This window comes from Lathyrus oleraceus, chromosome 2 (genome assembly GCF_024323335.1).
Source record: "Lathyrus oleraceus cultivar Zhongwan6 chromosome 2, CAAS_Psat_ZW6_1.0, whole genome shotgun sequence".
NCBI classification, from domain to species: domain Eukaryota; kingdom Viridiplantae; phylum Streptophyta; class Magnoliopsida; order Fabales; family Fabaceae; genus Lathyrus; species Lathyrus oleraceus.
Genome location: NC_066580.1, coordinates 459,088,305 through 459,108,474, shown reverse-complemented (window position 1 = coordinate 459,108,474; position 20,170 = coordinate 459,088,305). Strand labels below are relative to the sequence as shown.

General features: G+C 41.0%; 1 non-coding gene across 1 annotated transcript; it reads right to left on the bottom strand.

The window, feature by feature from the left end:
• Window positions 1-10,285: 10,285 nt before the first annotated feature.
• Window positions 10,286-10,392, bottom strand: LOC127124872 (small nucleolar RNA R71). The gene has a single exon (XR_007804352.1). It is a non-coding gene; the product is annotated as a small nucleolar RNA R71 (small nucleolar RNA).
• Between the last annotated feature and the right edge of the window lie 9,778 nt (window positions 10,393-20,170).

Sequence of the window (20,170 nt, the reverse complement as noted above, 5' to 3'; positions counted from 1 at the left end):
TCAATGGATTTTGAACTTCAAGCTTGGATAACTTTCACACCACAAGGCCAAATGGAGTGGGGTTTTTTGCTACAATCTTGTTTTAACATGTTCTATCATAATCATTCATTACATTTCATCAAATCTCATCACACAAATATTGCATTTTCCATGTGAATTGAATTTGATTTTGGAGGGAAAAAGTGCAATTTGAAAACTAAGCATTTTCCATGCATTCCAACATTGGCATTTGGCTCCAATTGATATTTTGAGGTGAATTGATCCATAATTCGTGTACTGTAGCAAGGCATTGCATGCATGAAGGTGAATTACCAAATTTAGCATTACACTTGCATTTCACTTAATTTCATTGGCATTTGGCTAATTGGGATTAAGAGAAGGATTAACAGCACATATATAAGGATAATTCTAACTGAATTTGGGATTAACACATCATTTGAACTAGATCTAGATCCAAACACAAAATCTCAAGAACTTTTTCTCTGAACTTTTCATCCAAATTCTGCACGATCCTTTGCTTATTTTTCATTGATTCATCATTCACAAGTGTTATTGAATCTTCTGCAAGCAAGAGTTCATCATTTTTGACCAGAATTTGGAACTGTTGGAGCAAGCTTCATCCATGGCAGCTGTTGATTTGAGCAAGATTAAGCAAGACTGAGCATTGGATCTTCATCCATTCATCTACTGGAGCATTGTAGAGCTTCTGTTTGCACATCACAAGGCCAGAAAACCACGAATCCGCTTCTGCAATCCCTTGAAGGTTAGGAATCAATTCTCATAGTTCTTGAAATTAGGATATGTGTTTGATAGATATTTCCATGTGGAGTATACTGAGCTTTGTACTGTTGATTTTCATCAAGAATCGAGGAAGTTATCGTGATTTTAATTTTGAGGTGCAAAACTTCTTTCGATCGATCTGTCCATGTCAATTAGAATTAGGTTGAATTAAGTGTGGATTGGTGTTGTATGATGAAGGATGAATCGATTGGTGTATTGTTTGTTAATTTCTGTGACAAAAAATTCTTGATGATGAAGAACGTATAAACATGATGATGAACGTATGAACATGATGATGAACCCTAGCTTTTCCATGTCCAGAATGTATTTGATCTTGTTCAGCATTTGTCTGCATGCATTTCGTTGTTTTTCGCCCATGCACCAGTCACACCATGCCACGTACTCTAAATGAAACGCAGCGCTTCACTGTAGCGCGCGTTGGTTTGAATTGATACGTACTTCGATTCCGTCCGAGTGTAATCCACATTATATGCTTTGTTGATTTTTCTCCATCTCACTTATCATGTTCACATGCCTTCATTCATCATTTTTTATTTTTTCTCCACATTAAAAAATTCATAACTCCAAAAATATTTGTCCAATTAACATGAGATTTTTTCCATTGTTTTCCTCAAGATCTCTATATTTTATGGTGATTTTTCCAGAATTTGTGCACGTGTGGATTTTTAAATTGCCTAGGGTTTATGTGAACATGTGTTTGCTTGCACCTTGCTTGCCATTCTTGTTGTGAAATGATGAGGATTAATCCAATGGAGCTGAAATTTTGCATGTGTAAACTAGAGATCCTAATTGACATTTTGGCATTGAGTTTGCTATTTTTGCATTTCTGGTTTGTGAGATATGATCTGATTGTAGGAGAATTGCCATCCAAGGCGCAGCGGAATTTAAAAATTTCTCCATTTAGTGATCCTTACGAATGGGCATGATCAGTGATAGAATCGTTACCTCTTGTGGCGATTCAAAACCTTTGGTGCAGATCTCTGATAATGATCAAAACCTTTTATACAGATCCACGGGGCGATCATGAACGTTGAACGATGACAACGTCTCTACTCAGTCCACACGAACGGATTCCTTCAATCGCAGTGCTAGCTGTTTGTGAATGAAGGCTTTGAGTGAGAGAAAGAGAGATACGAAATTCCAACTCTTCAGTTGTGTTGTATTCCCATACAAAGCTTCTGCACAAGAGCTCTATTTATAGAACCACTTGTGTGGGCTTCAAGCCAAAAAGCCCACTTAAATGTATTTTGTCCCATATCTCATAATATGCCAAAATCACTTAAGTATTTGGTACCTTACCATACTTCGTATTCTTCTTAAGTACACCGTACCTTACGATGTTCCTTAATTATTCTATCTCTCATCAATCCGTCCTTTGTGTGTGACCCTATAGGTTTTCGCGACGTTGGCAATTATATTAAATCACGCATTTAACATAATAAACAGTGAGTGGTATCTAGCAACACATCACTGCTACCCAAGTCACGAAAATGTCATGTGATCTGACAAAACCTCCTGTGATAATAATTATGTGTATAATTACCCCTTTGCCCTTATGTCTATATTGAACACAAGGTATAGACCGTATCACCCTTGTCCAGTTCAATATTGGGCCCATAGACATTTATCCTGTTACGCAGGATTGGCAAATTCCATCTAGGACACTCATGTCCCTCAGCATGCTTCGTGGAGTACCCATCAACTGTCTTTATGGTTATCCAGTTACGGACAACGTTAGATCAGCAACAAAGCACTCGACTCTACATCTAGGATCCATAGTGGTTTCAGGTCGAAGAGTGGTATGCACTATTATCACCATGAGAATAACTTATGACACTTTGCATAACTTTCTATATAGTATTCTCATAGCGGGTCAATCCGGTATAAATATTACTCCTAATATTCATACCTATGTTTAAGACTTGATAACTCTTTATCCATGATCCATGAGATGTGATCATCAGTCTATAAACATAATAGTCTTAATGCTTTAATGTTATCCCACTTCACATTAAAGCTCGACTACGGATACTTTAAGAATAGTGCCCTTATGTTTAATGTGTTCTCATGATTAAGTCATACTTAATACATTAAACGGACTATCTATTCTAGGGACTTTATTAATCAACCATAATAAAGAAAATGCCTTTAAATAATTCGATACAAGTACCAAAAGTATTGGCCTCTAGGGCTTACACCAACACTGATCAATATAGGTGTGACAATGTTGTGTCACACCATTTCTTGTCCAATTTGATGATTTTATTTACCATGCCAAATAAATGTCAAATGATCTGAATTTTTTCATGATGACACTTATGGATGTTAAGTTTAAGTGTGAATTTTTGTAGAATTTTTGAGTGCATTTCCAATTTGTTTGAGAATTTCTCTTCTGTTTGACCATTTGTGGACTTTTTGAGAGTCATGAACTTCTATGATTTGTGAAATTCTTGATGTTTATTGGATGGACCTGAAATTTTGCACATGTATTCTAGACACCTTGAAGTTTGTCTTGGCTTTGGTTTAATGTCCATATCATGTTTGGATTCTGTTTTATACTTGTGTGAAGTTGATGCATGAATTGTGCTTCCTTTGAGCTTGTATGTGCATACCTTGCCTTATGGATTTTATTTGACATGCTTCCACTTGTCCAAATGCATTGAATTTTGGTATGCTGATCATGTTATGTGTGCTGTTTAGCCTTGATTTTTCTTGGGATTTATTGAATTGTTTTTGAGTTGATGTGGATTGATCCATTCTGTTTGGTTCTATGAGCTTTGAATTTGCATGCTTTGCACTAAATGCTTTATGAAATGAAATTGGTTGATGATATGAATATGATACCACTTGTATATTGTTCTTATTTGATTAATCTTGATTCCTGCCAATTTTCATGTTCTGTTGTGAATTATTTCTCTCATTTTGACCCTAGGCCTTGTCCTAGAGGTTTGCTTCTCACATTTGAGCTTTGTTTCAGGTTAAAAAGCACAATTGCCATGCTTGATGATATTCACTCATTTGGAGTTGGTCCATTGCTTATTGATTGACTAATCTTGAGTTTGTGTTGTAGGCTTTGAAGCTTGAGCTTAGGCTTTATGGCTTGCACCTTTGTGCATTGATGCTTGTTTGTCTGTTTATGTACAGTTGTCTGTTGACTTGTAACTGTCTGTTTGACTTTTGGTTGAGTTGCGTACTGATTATGTTGGATTGTTTTCAGGTACCTTAGTTGCTATAGTTCCTTTGTGAACTTGCTTTTGCTTTGCTTGATAGCTTGAGCACTGAGGTATAACTTTCTAACTGCATGTAGTCTGGAAGACCTGGCCTGTTACTTGGCCAGGCACCTGTCTGAAGTCCTCCTTAAGAGGCAATGCTTGTGTTTGTTTATCTTTGTCCCCTGTACATATCAAAGACCTCCTAAGTGAAGAGGCATTGGCAGACACAAGAGATGTGTAGTCCATATCCTGCTATTCAGTGTGTCATCCCTTGGCTCACATCACATGTTGATGCCTTGTGGATCTTAACCCAAGATCTAGGTTGAGTCAGTCATAAGTGTAGAAGGGTTCCAGCTTTCTGAACCCACACTTTCATCTGTCTAAAAGCTCTCCCTGGCCAGGGATAAGAGCTGTGAGGCACACCCCTCACCTCTCATTTCATCTGCTTCACCCTAACTCTCAATGTTAGGGTTAAGAGCTAACTTCACCCTGATACAGTGGCTTGTTTGTCGAGGTTGACATGACCCCTTGACTAAAGCCTAACCCCTGTGTGAGCCCACTTTGTTTGTATATAGTGTGTGCTATTTGTGATTGTTTGCTTTGATTGTTTGTGCTGTTTAGGATAGCTTGCTCCCTGTGCAAGTTAGATAGCAACCTTAACTTAGGGATGATATGCATGATAACATCTAGGCTCGAGTCGTAGTCTCCCTAGTTGTGTCTCCCTTTGTTATCTGGTTAGGCTAGTCCTTTGTCCCTGCGTAGGGGAACTACGTCGCCCTGATCCTCATACCAGATAAGGTACGTAGGCAGGAGATGAGTTGATCTCTTCGGGCGCCCTTTTGTTTTGTTTGTGTGAGTTGTTTCTCCCTTTCTGGTTGGAGTCCGATGTAAGTCTAGCGATTGGCATTCGGTTTCCAGTTTCTTTGTTGGAGTCTGACATAAGCCCAGCGATTGGCAATCAGTTTCCTGTGTGCGTGTGTTTGGTTCGGAGTCTGATGTAAGTCCAACGATTGACATTCGACCTCCATGTTTGCCTGTTTGTGTGGAGTCTGACGTAAGTCCAGCGATTGGCAGTCGGTTTCCTGTGTGGTTTTGTTTGGCGTGCGTTAGCTGAGCTACGAGTGCTCTGATTCTTCTTTAGTCAGAGAAGATACGTATGCATAGGATGTGACATCCTAGCGAGCACATTTCCCCCTGTTCGAACTACGTCGACTCTGATGTTTATGCCTGATAGACTACGTAGGCCCAGGATGCGATATCCTGCCGAGTTAGTTTCTTTTGTTTTCCTGTGTCTCTTTCAGCCTGTGTTTGATGTTTGTGAGCAGCGTTTAGCAACCTTTATCCTTCCTTTTGTGCGTGGATCCCGTCGAGTACGACGGATGCGTAGGGGTGCTAATACCTTCCCTTCGCATAACCGACTCCCGATCCCATCCTCTTTGGTCGCGAGACCATGTTCTTTCCAGGTTTACTTCGAGCGTTTCCTTTCCCTCTTTTGGGATAAATAACGCACGGTGGCGGCTCTGTTGTCTTTGTTTCCCGCCGATTTTTCGTGTAATGCGACAGCTGGCGACTCTGCTGGGGACAAGAGAAGTTGACCTCTTGCTGGTCCATCTTCCCTGAGCGAGTCTCTCCTAGCGCTCTCTAGGTTAGGGTTTTGGTTGCTGTTTGCTGTTATTTATTGCATTCATTTATTTATTGTTTGCATTTATGTGTGCATTAATGTTTGCATTCATTCATATTCATCTGCTGGTTGTGCTGTGTTTCTCTGTTTGGGGGTGGGAGTTACTCGAGGTAAAAGGCCCAATACCCAGGCTATGAGTGAAATCTAGGAAACCTAGGAATAGAGTGATTCATGGGAAGCGGGTGGTATGCGCCACTTAGCGGAACATTGATATCACGAGTAGTTCAGACCCTGGTGGGATATTATCGTTACATACTTCGGGTGTGTATATGATGATATTCTGCGAAAGGTTATTTATGCTGCGTTTCTCTCGACCTTACCCTGGCCTAGATGACACCCGTGAGTGGGGAGGGAATGATCATTATTACAGGTACAGTTGGTGACTTGTCGGTGACTTGTTGGTGACTTGTGATCCTGTTGGTGACTTGGTTCCTCAGATTGGGTTCAGATGACAGTTTATCAGATGACTTTGGGTTTCAGATGAATTGTGGTTCTGAGTTCGTGCCGAAGCTTCGACCCTGTGTTCCGAGATGCACAGCCTGCCAGTCTTGTCTGCATCATTTGCATCATAGCATGTTTATTTTCAAAAGAAATGCAATAAAAAATTGGAAAAAAAAAGAAAAAAGAAAAAGAAAAACTAATCTCTGCATGCATATCATTTCTCAGGTACATTCCAGAGTCTGTTCACTGATAGAGATGGCAACAGTCCCAGAGCCGAAGCGGAAGACTTGTTCCTATAGCTTTCACCGTGAGCCTTTGACGTCTCTGATAGAGTTGAGCAACCTTGTGACCAGTGGTAATCAGAAGGGGTTTGTCGATCAGTATGGGGATCTCCTGACACTGTTGAAGATGGTAGTCGATCCAGTGTCGTTGCAGACTCTTCTTCAGTTCTACGACCCAGAGCTTCGTTGCTTCACCTTTCAAGATTATCAGTTGGTGCCTACTCTCGAGGAGTACTCCATTCTGATGAATGTTCCTATCTTGCATCAGGTTCCTTTCTTGGACGTGCCTAAGGAAGTTGATTTCAGAGTTGTTTCCAGAGCTCTCCATTTGGGTATCAAGGAAGTCAGTGACAGTTGGAGGTCCAGTGGGGATGTTGTTGGTTTGCCTTTGAAGTTTCTGTTGAGGATTGCTAGAGAAGAAGCAGAGAAGGGGAATTGGGAAGCTTTTCATGCTCAGTTAGCTGTTATGATCTATGGGATTGTTTTGTTTCCGAGTATGCCCAACTTTGTGGATTATGCTGCAGTCATTATCTTCATTGGAGGAAATCCGGTTCCTACTCTTTTAGCTGACACTTATTATGCTATCCATAGTAGGCATGGTAAGGGTGGAGCTATCAGATGCTGTCTCCCACTTCTGCTCAGATGGTTCTTGTCTCTCCTGCCAGTCAGTGGACCTTTTGTGGACGCTCAGAGCACTCATAGGTGGACTCAGAGGATTATGTCTCTTACTTCATATGATATCAGATGGCAGTCATATCGGATGGATGTGCGTGATGTTATCATGAGTTGTGGAGAATTCCGGAATGTGCCACTTGTGGGGACTAAGGGTTGCATCAATTACAACCCGGTTCTTTCTCTTCGTCAGTTGGGGTTTGTTATGAGTGGAAGACCATTTGAAGCTGAGATAGCTGAGAGTGTGTATTTTGAGAAGCAAAGCGACCCTGCTAGATTGGAGCAGATTGGAAGAGCTTGGAAGTCTATTGGTGTTCAGGATGGAGCTGTCTTAGGGAAGAAGTTTGCCATTGCTATGCCTAATTACATTGATTGGGTGAAGAAGAGAGTGGAAACTTTGCTGTTGCCCTATGATAGGATCAACCCTTTGCAAGTGCAACCACCTTTGATTCTTGCTGAGAGTGTACCTGCTGAGCAGTACAAGCAAGCCCTGATGGAGAATCGTAGATTGAAGGAGAAAGAGCAAGATGCCCAGATGGAGTTGTACCAAGCCAAAGCTGATAGGTTGAACCTGACTCATCAACTCAGAGATGTCCAGAGCGTAGATGTTGGTGGAGTAAGGAGTAAGAAGAGATCTTATGCAGAGATGGAGAACTTGCTGAATGCAGAGCACCGAGAGTGTTTGAGATTGCAGAGAGCTGAGGCTAGTTATCTGAAGAAGATCAGAGACTTCGAGAAGCAACTCAGAGACAAAGATATCCAGTGGAAGAAGGAAGTCGACCAGAGACTTGCATCAGAGAACCAACTTGGAGGAGAAGTTGTAGAGCTTAGAAGACAGTTGAAGGAGAAGATTACTCCCTTGCCAGAATGTTCAGAGTGTGAACTGTTGATAGACCAGTGTCACTACTTGAAGACGCTCATTCCTGGAAGTCGTTTGTCTTAGCTTGTATTTCCTGATGTTTATGTTTGTGAATCACCCCCAGGCTTGTTGGGTGGGATTCATTGTTGTACTTCGGTTTACTCGGGATCTTTGTTGACATTGTTGTATGATCCTGTTGCTCATTTATAGATGAGATTGTTGGTTTTGCTCTGTACTCATCACTCTTGTGTATGTTGTTCCTGTGCTGCTGTGTTGTTCTTGTTGCAGGTTGCCATCTTTTGAAGATGAATCAGGCTCTTTGAATGCCTGAGAAATGAACATATCATGTGCATCATATGCATTAGCATCATACTCATATCATTTTGCATAACAGGTGCTCTTGTTCGCGACTTCTCACTCTGGTTCCTGTGTCAGGCAGGATAGCTGATCGAAGACCGCACCGCTACTCAACTAGACTTAATCAACAGAGAAGTATGGATCAGGTTCAGACTGAGTTGGCTGAGATGAGGGCAAACATGGCCCAGTTTATGACAATGATGCAAGGGGTTGCGCAAGGTCAGGAGGAGCTTCGAGCCCTGGTTCAGAGACAAGAGACCGTGATTCAGACGTCCAACCGTGCTTCACCTGTTGTTGCACCTGCTCATGAGAATGTCAATGTTGCTGCTCCCGCTAACAACTATGCCGTCGGGGATGAATTAAGGGGGATAAGGATTAATGGACAGCCTCTTGCTGCTGAGACTGCATTGCTGTTTATATATGCTCTGCAGTGCTGTTTATTTATACTGTTTGCCTGAGATGGTTTTATTTAAGCATGATGATTGTTTATACCCGTTTAGCATGTCCGGCTAAGTATTTTAGATATCGGTATGTAAAGTAAGCGGAATGAAGGAATCAAAACTAAGTTGGTTTAATTTAATTTAAAAATAAAGTCACTCTTTTTATGGTCTCAATTTACAGGGTTAATCCCAAAGTTTTTGTACGAGAGTAAAAGACATAAAGAAGTTAAAATCAATAGAACGAAAGTTTGAGTTTTTAACTGGACAGTGTAAATTGGACATTAATTCTAAATCAGGGCGAAAGCAATTTTTAGAGTTAATTAAATTCTAATCTTTTTCAAAAAGTATTTTTAAAGGTTAAATGTGAGGACGAGAGTTAAGCATTTAAGTTTAATTATATAATCTAAGTCAATAGAGCGAGAGTTTGAGACGAGGGTGTTTAAACGGTTAGTGTCTTCTTAAAAAAAGTTTCTATAGATTCTGTTGTTTTTAAAAAGTGATTTTGGACTTAACTAATAAGTGACAGCTACGTTAATATGAAGTCATGGTCTATTCAACAGAGCGAGAGTTTGAGAAAAGGCTTTTAATCAATAGTGTCTACTGAAAAGATTTATTTTAAAACCAAGAAACCAACGAAGATTTGATTCCCTAATTACGACGAACTACATACCGATATCCGCTTAATTGATATTTAATTTAGATCTAATTTTAGTTTTACTTTTCCCCCAAACAATCAAAGTATCATCCGCCTTAGCTTTACGAAGTAACCTTAGAAAACGATATATCGATTCATAAGTCCCTATGGGATCGATATCTTTTAAAACTACACGATAGAACTGTGCACTTGCAGTTAGTACCCCAAATCGGCTCATAAAGTCGCGATCAAGTTTTTGGCGCCGTTGCCGGGGACTTTTATTTAGTCGATATCGTAACTCTTCTGTTACGCTGTAGAGACTAAGGCAATTTTTTTTTCTTTTTTTTTTCTTTCGTTGATTTGTATGCCACACACTCGCTCACAAGGCGAGCCGTTTTACTTACGAATCAACGATGTTGAACTATATCTCCGAGTCTTACGACGAATTCGGGAATATCGTGCTACAAACAATCTCCCTCCTATCGAAGTGCCCGACCTCAAAAATCTTCTTCCTTCGCCGATACCCGAGATGGCAGAACCAGCTCGTGCTCTTCGGGATTACGCCGCTCCATCGCAAGATGAGCCGCATTAGAGTATTGCTCCACCCGTAATCGAAGCAAACAACTTCGAACTTAAACCTTCGCTGCTACAAGCAGTGCAACAGAATCAATTCTCTGGAAATCCTACCGAGGATCCAAACCTTCATTTATCCGTATTTGTCCAATACGCTGATACTGTTAAAGCTAATGGTGTCACTTCAGAGGCAATTCAAATTCATCTCTTTCCTTTCTCGTTAAGAGATAGCGCTAGAAGATGGCTTCAGTCTCTTCCTTCCAATTCAGTCACCACATGGAATGAATTGAAGAAAGTTTTCCTTGCCCGATATTTTCCTCCAAGCAAAACAGCTATGTTGAGAGCCCAGATAAATGGATTTAAACAGAAAGATAATGAGTCTCTCTTCGAAGCATGGGAAAGATACAAAGACATGATGAGACTTTGTCCACACCATGGTTTAGAGGACTGGTTAGTAATTCATACCTTCTATAATGGTCTCTTGTACAACACAAGGTTAACAATAGACGCCGCCGCAGGTGGTGCGCTTATGGACAAACCTTATGCCGATGCTTATCAACTTATCGAAAGCATGGCCCAAAACCATTATCAGTGGGGAAGCGACCGAACAATGGTAGAAAAACCTCAAACGAAAAGTGGCATGTACGGGATAAGTAGCCTTGATCATGTTAATGCAAAAGTGGATGCTCTGGCCCAGAAAATTGAAAGTTTAAATGTATCACCTCCAACCATTGTGGTTGCCGCAGCTCAAAAATGCGAAGTCTATGGAATCCAAGGTCACACTCCTGCAGATTGTCAACTCCTAACAGGAATCCAAGCAGAGCAAGTGAATTATGCTCAAGGAAATCCCTACTCGCATACCTATAACTCAAACTGGAAGAACCATCCTAATTTTTCATATAAGAGCAATAATGCTTTATACGCACCAGGACAAGCTCCCAGTCAAGCCCCAGCTATACCCCCTGGATATCAAAAGCCGACCCCATCTACACCTAACAATAATGTTCCTAGAAAATCATACTTGGAAATCATGATGGAGAACTTCATAGCTTCTCAACAGCAAACCAATAAGGATTTCTTAAATCAGAATGTACACACTAGCGAACAAATTAAACAACTAGCAAGTAAAGTAGATGCCCTGGCTACCCATAACAAAATGCTGGAAACACAAATATCACAAGTAGGTCAACAACAAGCGCCTACCGCTGCCCCAACTGGTACATTTCCTGGACAGCCCCAACCTAACCCGAAAAGCCACGCTCATGCAATCATATTGAGAAGTGGAACAGAGGTAGAAGGACCGTCTGATCCAAGAATTGAAAACCAAAACTCTAAAAAGTCAACTGAGGAAGAAAATAAACCTAAGGAAAAGGAAGAGAGTAATAAGGAAACCGTAGAAAAGAAAGAACCTTACGTACCTCCACCACCTTACAAACCACCTATCCCTTACCCTCAAAGGCTTATTAAAACCAAAGACGCGGGCCAATTTAAAAAATTTGTTGACTTACTGAAACAATTAAACGTCACAATTCCTTTTACAGAAGCTATCACGCAGATGCCCTCATATGCTAAGTTCTTAAAAGAAATTCTTTCTAATAAAAGGAAACTTGAAGAGAGCGAAACCGTTACACTCACTGCTGAATGTAGCGCAATAATCCAGAACATGCCTCCTAAACTTAAAGACCCTGGTAGTTTCTCTATACCCTGTCACATAGGAAAATTTGTCATAGATAAAGCCTTATGCGATTTAGGAGCCGGTATCAGTGTTATGCCTTTATCCATATGCAAGAAACTGGAAATGGGAGAATTAAGACCAACTAAAATGTCTGTGCAACTAGCAGATCGTTCTGTTAGATATCCTGTAGGAATTCTTGAAAACGTTCCCGTGCGCATAGGTCAATTCTACATTCCCACCGATTTTATAATTATGGACATAAGAGAAGATGAAGTCACACCAATTATACTAGGAAGACCCTTCTTAGCAACAGCCGGTGCTATCATAGACGTAAAACGAGGACGACTCACTTTCGAAGTAGGAGAAGAGAAAATTGAGTTCATTCTTTCCAAATTTTTGAAAACACCTGCAATAGAAGACACATGTTACTTCATGGATATCATCGATGAATGCATAAAAGAAACAGAGTTAGAGAATGACAAATTGTCTGACTATCGTGTAGAAGACAAACTTAACCAATGTTTAGCAATAACATCGGACCCTACGCAATGCCTTAAGAAACCAACCCTCGACCTGAAAACACTTCCCAAAAATCTGAGATATGAATTCCTAGACTTAGAACTTGAACGACCAGTGATAGTTAATGCAGACCTAGGAAAACTCAAAACCGAAAAACTCCTACATATCTTAAGAAAATATCCAACCGCACTAGGATACAACATCACCGATCTTAAAGGAATAAGTCTTTCTATTTGTATGCATCGCATCATGCTAGAAGAAGACTGTAAAACCTTTAGGGAACATCAGAGGAGACTAAACCCGATCCTAAGTGAGGTAGTGAAGAAGGAAGTAACAAAGTTATTAGAGGCAGGTATCATATATCCTATATCTGATAGCAAATGGGTTAGTCATGTACACGTAGTACCAAAGAAAGGAGGTATAACAGTTATTGAAAATGAAAAAGGAGAAACTATAACCAAACGAATCGAATCGGGATGGAGAATGTGCATTGACTATAGGAAACTAAACAAAGCAACCCGAAAAGATCATTTCCCTTTACCATTTATAGACCAGATGTTAGAACGATTAGCAAAACATTCTCATTTCTGCTATCTGGACGGTTACTCAGGCTTCTTTCAAATACCAATTCATCCTGATGACCAAGAAAAGACAACATTCACATGTCCTTTTGGTACCTTCGCTTATCGACGAATGCCGTTTGGCTTGTGCAATGCTCCCGCAACCTTCCAAAGGTGCATGATGGCAATATTCGCCGATTTTCTCGAAAATATCATGGAAGTATTTATGGATGATTTTTCCGTATGCGGACAAAGCTTTGAAGAATGTCTTGAAAACCTAGAAAGAGTTCTAGAGCGATGTGTAAAAGTAAACCTAGTACTTAATTGGGAAAAATGTCACTTTATGGTACAAGAAGGAATTATTTTAGGACACATCATATCAAATAGAGGAATTGAAGTAGACAAAGCCAAAATAGAAGTAATCGAAAACCTTCAACCTCCGAAAACTGTGAGAGAAGTACGAAGCTTCTTAGGACACGCCGGTTTTTACCGACGATTCATTAAAGATTTCTCTAAAATAACTAAACCTTTGACCGGATTATTAATGAAAGATGCTGAATTCATCTTTGACAATAAATGTTTAGAAGCATTTCAAACGCTTAAACAAGCATTGATCTCCGCACCCATAATGCAGACCCCGGATTGGAATGAACCATTCGAAATAATGTGTGACGCAAGTGATTACACCGTGGGCGCTGTCTTAGGACAACGAAAAGATAAAAAACTTCACGTCATATATTATGCGAGTAGAACTCTAGATGAAGCACAAATGAATTACGCCACAACCGAGAAAGAACTTTTAGCAGTAGTATTTGCACTAGATAAATTTCGTTCCTACTTCGTCGGAGCTAAAATAATCATCTACACTGATCACGGCGCCATTAAATACCTCTTAACAAAAAAGGACGCTAAACCTAGACTCCTAAGGTGGATTTTGTTGCTACAAGAATTTGACTTGGAAATCAAAGACAAGAAAGGAACTGAAAACGTAGTAGCAGATCACCTCTCTAGACTAGAAAACCTGGAACCGGAAAGAACATCGATCAATGATGATTTCTCGTACGATAAACTTATAGCTACTTTGGAAGAAAATCGAGCTGATAAACAGGTAGAGACCACCTTAGCTATATGTGTTACACCATGGTACGCTGATTTCGTCAATTATTTAGCTGCCGGAATAATCCCACCTAATTTATCTTACCAACAAAAGAAACGATTCTTCCATGACATAAAACATTATTATTGGGACGATCCTTTACTTTTCAAAAGGGGCCCCGATGGTATTTTCCGTCGCTGTATACCTGAAGAAGAAGTAGAAAGCATAATCCTACATTGTCATTCCGCTCCTTATGGTGGACATGCAAGTACATCCAAGACCTGCTCTAAGATCCTACAAGCTGGTCTTTATTGGCCAAACATATGGAAGGATGTGCATGCGGCTATCAAGAAATGTGATAGATGTCAACGCACAGGAAATAAATCTAGACGTGACGAGATGCCACAAAAGGGCATTTTGGAAGTAGAGATTTTCGACGTGTGGGGAATAGATTTTATGGGACCTTTTCCACCTTCTTTTGGTAACAAGTACATACTCGTGGCAGTTGACTACGTATCAAAATGGATTGAAGCTATAACTTCTCCAACAAACGACACACGAGTAGTAACTAGACTCTTTAAGAATATAATTTTCCCAAGATTTGGTGTCCCAAGAATAGTCGTCAGTGACGGAGGATCGCATTTCATATCTAGGATATTCGAAAAATTACTGTTTAAGTATGGTGTAAAGCATCGAGTAGCAACACCTTACCATCCTCAAACTAGTGGACAAGTGGAAGTGTCCAATAGAGAAATTAAACAAATATTGGAAAAGACGGTCGCAACATCAAGAAAAGACTGGTCATCAAATTACCTGAAGCTTTATGGGCTTATCGAACCGCTTACAAAACTCCCATAGGGACAACCCCATTTAAGCTTATTTATGGAAAATCTTGCCACCTCCCGGTAGAATTAGAACATAAGGCCTACTGGGCTATTAAAAATCTAAATTTAAACTATAAGTCCGCTGGTGAAAAGCGAATTCTTGACATAAACGAATTAGAGGAACTTCGACAAGACGCCTACGAAAATGCCAGAATCTACAAAGAAAGAACGAAAAAATGGCATGACAAACGTATATCCAGAAAAATCTTCAAACAAGGCGATATAGTCCTTTTGTTCAACTCTAGGCTTAAGTTATTCCCGGGAAAACTACGATCTAGATGGTCAGGCCCTTTCCAAGTTACTAATGTTTTCCCTAGTGGAGCTGTGGAAATTAAAGGCAAATCTATGGAACCATTTATCGTAAACGGGCAGCGTCTAAAACATTATCACTATGCAGAGAACAATGAAGATTCGCGAGTCCAGCACTTAGACGTAATGCCTCCAGAATTTATAAATTATATTTGATAGTTTTTATGTCGAGCTTGCGACATTAAACAAAGCGCTTCGTGGGAGACAACCCACACATAATTTTTATTTTTATTTCTTTTTTGATTATTCTATTAAATTTTATTTAGTTCTCATTCTTCGTATTCTTTATTTTAATTAAATATTTCTTCTTTTCTTTCGGCATTTGGCCAAATCCTGACTAAAACTCTTGTTTTTCTTTTCTCTAGCTAACACTAACCTAATGGGACAAATTGATCGTATGGGTATCAAATTCAGAGGGAAAGCTCAGAAACAAAAGTTTGAGGAACTAGCAGAGAGAGAGATGCTACCTAGCTTGTATGTTGATGACTGGGCAATGACTGCCCTTGGACTAAGAGAAAGTGTCATGTATCTGCTGAGTCAAATAGGGTGGGAAACTACTCCTATTCGAAGACAATTCGTCACTTACCGGAGACTGACTCTAGAATTCCGTAGCTCTCTGATCTATCTACCCAGTCATGGAAAAGGAATAAGCAGAGGATTCATTCAGTTCAGAATGTTCAACATGGAGTATCAATTTAACATTCAAGACTTTACTAACCTCTTAGGTTTCCCTACCTCTTTTGATACATTCACAATGAGCCAAGAAGACCTTTTTGAATATAGAGAACTTGAACATTTTTGGGGAAGTTTGACTGGAAATGACGACCCCGAGGAACATGAGTTTCTTTCTGGAAACATACATAATCCGACCTTTCGTTATTTCCATAAGATCCTGGCCCACACCCTTTTTGGGAAGAAGTCAAATACTACTGCAGTATCACGTGATGAACTCTTCATCATATTTTGTGCTTCCCAGAACCGTCCAGTGAATGGTGCCACTTTTATGTTGGCGAGCTTTGACCGCCTTATCCAAGATGAACGAGCACCGATTCAAATAGGCGGATTGATAATCATGATTGGTAATGCTATCGGATTACGTCAACCTATGCTTGACCTAAGCCCTTTTTGTGGCATTGCGACTGTCATACGGTGAACTGACTTGGGGTATTTTACTTTTTATCGCAATGTCGCGGATAGCAAGAGTCGCCACCGACTTTTCTTTTATCCAATAAGGAAAGGTGGAAAAGAACAGGAAAGACCTCAATAAATTTTGGGTTCGGGAGGTACATTATACAAAGGGAAGGTGTTAGCACCCTTTGTATCCATGGTTATCCATGGGCTCTTAATTACTGGATCACTTATATTTTTGTCTGAAAAGTGTCGGTGAATTGCTTAAAAAAAATGTTTGAAAGAGAGTTTAACTTTGTAATGATTCTCGTATGAATGTATACAAAGTATTTATCTCATTTGATTTTGAAAATGGTTTAGAAAAATATAACTCGGTAATGATTCTAGTGTGAATGTATACCAAGTGGTGATTTTCTAGGATTTGTAAGTGTAAAGTGTGAGGGGTGGAAAATGTTTTAGGTTATGATCCAGTAATTGAGAGTTATACCTTCCTGAGGTCGTTATGGGCATTTCCTATCCTTATGAGGGTAAAACTGTCCTTACTATTGAGAAGTAAGTAATCTTACCCTTTGGATGTTTAAGGGTCATCGTAGGGTCATCGATAGGTCATTGAAGGCAACAGTTGTAAGGATACCTTAGCATTCGAATGGACGATCATCATTTAACCGTAGGCTACACCGAAGGGTCATCGAGGGACAAAATCGTATTTTCGAAGGCAACATCCGAGGGACCATGATTTATTTTATGATGATTTAACCGAAGGGTCTTTGCTAAGTGTATCCCTACATTCGCGGGACATGACCGTTATACCGAAATACCGTAGGGCGGCAAAGAGAGGTCCAATATCATTTATTTAAAGTCCATATTTTAATGTTCATTAGGTAATTATGATGAATCTCCACATTAAAATCAACACATTAAAATCAATACATTAAAGATTAATACATTAAAATTAATTAGGCAACCAATATGAATCTTCACATTAAAGCGAAGCAATTTAGAATCCATCTCCACGAAGGTTTCCCACACGTAAAGTGGAGTACCTAGCCGGCCGCTTCATTGGGGATAAGGAAGCTTTTACACCATTCAACACACGGGTTAGAGCATTAAGATAAAATATGATTTGACAATTGCATCATAAAATAGACATAACAGTTATGAGTTCAGGCCAAGTGATGCAAAAATCGTAATTAGATAAGCATAAAATAGAACAGCAAAGAGACAAAGCAGCCCCTGTCCCGTTCGCCTCTGCTTCGCCTAGCGAAGGCTCAGCGAAGGCTCGCTGCAGGCTCGCTCAGCGATGAGCTAGCGAGCGGCCACGGGTTTGGAATTTGACAGCATCATGACTTCCGAAAACCTGCACTCTTATGGCATTTGATCACAGGCATAGCATAGGCAATTATACAGGATGTTCATACTTAGATTCACATACGAAATCGAATTACATATCAAAGCTTTAATCGGAATGCATCATGTATGTAAAGAATATCAATTGTAAACGTAAAATAGCGATGATACGCAAACCTGTGTGCAATCGCGATATTGAAAGGGACTGATCGTTTGGATGCCGGATTGAGTTAGGCGGCGGTAGCTTCGGAGCGGAGGAGCGGCCTTCAGGGTTTCTTCACTCGGAACTCTCTAAAGTAGCCTCCAGGGTTTCTGTGCCAGGGTTTTCGTCCCTCTTCCTCTGTTTTTCGTCCTCCCTTTTCATTACTGAAGTGCTGGTATTTATAATGCCATTTTTCATGACCTAATGGGCTTAGAACGAAGCCCAAAATTTTTTGTTGTCTGTCAGCCTCGCTAGGCGAGCTGGTAGCGAACGTTTGCTTCGCTAGGCGAGCTGGTAGCGAACGTTCGCTAGGCGAGCTGGTAGCGAACGCGTAGCGAACAGGCCAGTTTGGGCCATTTTCTGGATTGGGCCATTCGTGAGCTGGGTCTTCGTTCCTTTGAGATCAGTGTCATAAAAATGATTCGGAATGCCTTGAAAAATGTCTTGAAATATTAATGGGCAAATTTTGGGGTATGACAGCTGCCCCTGTTCAATATTCTTGAACCGAGAGAGTTAGAATGGTGCGTACGCCATTCGTGGTCTGGAGGTGGAAGATTATTGAACACTAGAATGCCCCAAAAATTTGCCCTTGCTAATCACAGGTTAGTCTTGATGGAGATGGGCTTAAAGATGCCATCCAGAGAATTTGATGATGAGAGTTTCCAGATTGTGTCGTACGTTAGACGATGTCTGAAGACATGGATGTCATACCGGGTCATACGCTAGACCGTATAGTGAATCATTCATCATGCTGTTGACTTCGCTGGGGAGTCAGAGTGTGCTATATGCTGCTGGGGATAAGGGATCAGAATGGATCATACACTGGACCATATCTGAGTGTCAGAGTGAGCTGTTCGTTAGGCGGATGACTTTGATGGGGATGAAAGAACAGAACGGATCGTACGCTAGATCGGTTCTGAGTTGCAGAATGAGTCGTCCGTTAGGTTGAATCTGCTTGAAGAGGGAGTAGTCGTATACCAGACTACCATTCAGAAATGTACCTGTCCGAAGGTAGCATCTGAGCAAGGGAGTAGTCGTATACCAGACTACCATTCAGGAATGTACCTGTCCGAAGGTAGCACCTGAGCAAGGGAGTAGCCGTATACCAGACTACCATTCAGGAATGTACCTGTCCGAAGGTAGCACCTGAGCAAGGGAGTAGCCGTATACCAGACTACCATTCAGGAATGTACCTGTCCGAAGGTAGCACCTGAGCAAGTGAGTAGCCGTATACTAGACTACCATTCAGGAATGTACCTGTCCGAAGGTAGCACCTGAGCAAGGGAGTAGCCGTATACCAGACTACCATTCAGGAGTGTACCTGTCCGAAGGTAGCACCTGAGCAAGGGAGTAGCCGTATACCAGACTACCATTCAGGAATGTACCTGTCCGAAGGTAGCACCTGAGCAAGGGAGTAGCCGTATACCAGACTACCATTCAGGAATGTACCTGTCCGAAGGTAGCACCTGAGCAAGTGAGTAGCCGTATACTAGACTACCATTCAGGAATGTACCTGTCCGAAGGTAGCACCTGAGCAAGGGAGTAGCCGTTTACCAGACTACCATTCAGGAATGTACCTGTCCGAAAGTAGCACCTGAGCAAGGGAGTAGCCGTATACTAGACTACCATTCAGGAATGTACCTGTCCGAAGGTAGCACCTGAGCAAGGGAGTAGCCGTATACCAGACTACCATTCAGGAATGTACCTGTCCGAAGGTAGCACCTGAGCAAGGGAGTAGTTGTATACCAGACTACCATTCAGGAATGTACCTGTCCGAAGGTAGCATCTGAGTAAGGGAGTAGCCGTATACTAGACTACCATTCAGAAATGTACCTGTCCGAAGGTAGCATCTGAGTAAGGGAGTAGCCGTATACTAGACTACCATTCAGAAATATACCTGTCCGAAGGTAGCATCTGAGTAAGGGAGTAGCCGTATACTAGACTACCATTCAGAAATGTACCTGTCCGAAGGTAGCATCTGAGTAAGGGAGTAGCCGTATACTAGACTACCATTCAGAAATGTACCTGTCCGAAGGTAGCACCTGAGCAAGGGAGTAGCCGTATACCAGACTACCATTCAGGAATGTACCTGTCCGAAGGTAGCACCTGAGCAAGTGAGTAGCCGTATGCTAGACTACCATTCAGGAATGTACCTGTCCGAAGGTAGCACCTGAGCAAGGGAGTAGCCGTATACCAGACTACCATTCAGGAGTGTACCTGTCCGAAGGTAGCACCTGAGCAAGGGAGTAGCCGTATACCAGACTACCATTCAGGAATGTACCTGTCCGAAGGTAGCACCTGAGCAAGGGAGTAGCCGTATACCAGACTACCATTCAGGAATGTACCTGTCCGAAGGTAGCACCTGAGCAAGTGAGTAGCCGTATACTAGACTACCATTCAGGAATGTACCTGTCCGAAGGTAGCACCTGAGCAAGGGAGTAGCCGTATACCAGACTACCATTCAGGAATGTACCTGTCCGAAGGTAGCACCTGAGCAAG